Source organism: Lipotes vexillifer, unplaced genomic scaffold, assembly GCF_000442215.2.
Source record: "Lipotes vexillifer unplaced genomic scaffold, Lipotes_vexillifer_v1.1 scaffold333, whole genome shotgun sequence".
Taxonomy (NCBI): domain Eukaryota; kingdom Metazoa; phylum Chordata; class Mammalia; order Artiodactyla; family Lipotidae; genus Lipotes; species Lipotes vexillifer.
In genome coordinates, this window is record NW_006790633.1 from 832,785 (window position 1) to 834,733 (window position 1,949).

Sequence of the window (1,949 nt, forward strand, 5' to 3'; positions counted from 1 at the left end):
TTGCGGTACGCGGGCCTCTCACTGCTGCGGCCTCTCCCATTGCGGAGCACAGGCTCCGGACACGCAGGCTCAGCGGCCATGGCTCACGGGCCCAGCCACTCTGCGGCATGTGGGATCTTCCCAGACCAGGGCACGCACCCGTGTCCCTTGCATCGGCAGGCAGACTCTCAATGACTGCACCACCAGGGAAGCCCCATCTGATGCATTTTTTAACCTATATTACATGCTGAACATTTTTTCCCTTTTTTGTAGTTGTTTTTTTTTTTATCTTTTGTTTTTCTGTTTTTAAATTTATTTTTTCTTTTTTTCTCTTTTTCCATACTGAACATTTTTGCATTATGTTGTAAAATAATTTTTATGAAACTGAGAAAATTTCCATTGTTTTCTGTAAATATTGAGCTGCCATTGCCACAAAAAGCATCATTATGCTTGATTAAATATTGGACACATACTATTTTATCCTCTAATTTAAAAAATTATTTTCCGTTATGGTTTATTACAGGATATTGAATATAGTTCCCTGTGCTATAGAGTAGGATCTGGTTTTTCATCCATTCTATACATAATAGTTTGCATCTGCTAATCCCAAACTCCCAATCCAACCCTCCTCCATCCCCCTTTCCCTTGGCAACCACAAGTCCATTCTCTATGTCTGTGAGTCTGTTTATTTTGTAGATAAGTTCATTTGTGTCATATTTTAGATTCCACATATAAGTGATATCCTATGGTATTTATTTGTCTTTCTCTTTCTGATTTATGTCACTTCATACGATAGGTCCATCCATGTAGCTGCAATAGCATTAATTCATTCTTTTTTATGGCTGAGTAGTATTTCATTGTATATATGTACCACATCTTCTTTATTCATTCATCTGTTGATGGACATTTAAGTTGTTTCCATGTCCTGGCTATTGTAAATAGTGCTGCTATGAACATAGGGGTGCATGTATCTTTTTTTTTTAAATGTATTTATTTATGGCTGTGTTGGCTCTTCGTTTCTGTGTGAGGGCTTTCTCTAGTTGTGGCGAGCGGGGGCCACTGTTCATCACGGTGCACGGGCCTCTCACCATCGTGGCCTCTCTTGTTGTGGAGCACAGGCTCCAGACGCGCAGGCTCAGTAATTGTGGCTCACGGGGCTAGTTGCTCCGCGGCATGTGGGATCTTCCCAGACCAGGGCTCAAACCTGCATTGGCAGGCAGATTCTCAACCACTGCGCCACCAGGGAAGCCCTCATGTATCTTTTTGAATTGTAGTTTTGTCTGGATATATGCCCAGGAGTGGGATTGCTGGATCATATGACAAGTCTATTTTTAGTTTTTTAAGGAACCTTCATACTGTTCTCCTAGTGACTGCCTCAATTTACATTCCCACCAACAGTGTAGGAGGGTTCCCTTTTCTCCACACCCTCTCCAGCATTTATTGTATGTGGTTTTTTTTGTTTTCTGTTTTTTTGTGTTGTTTTTGCGGTACACGGGCCTCTCACTGTTGTGGCCTCCCCTGTTGCGGAGCACAGGCTCCGGACACACAGGCTCAGCGGCCATAGTTCACGGGCCCAGCCGCTCCGTGGAATGTGGGATCTTCCCGGACTGGGGCACGAACCCGCGTCCCCTGCATCGGCAGGCGGACTCTCAACTGCGCCACCAGGGAAGCCCTGTATGTGTATTTTTGATGATGGCCATTCTGACTGGTGTGAGGTGATACCTCATTGTAGTTTTGATTTGCATTTTTCTAATAATTAGCGATGTTGAGCTTCTTTTCATGTGCCTATTTGCCATCTGGACACATACTATTTTATAAGAGCATCATACGTAATGTAAGAACATCAGGGCTTCCCTGGTGGCGCAGTGGTTGAGAATCCGCCTGCCGACGCAGGGGACACAGGGTCACGCCCCGGTCCGGGAAGATCCCACATGCTGTGGAGCGGCTGGGCCCGTGAGCCATGGCCGCTG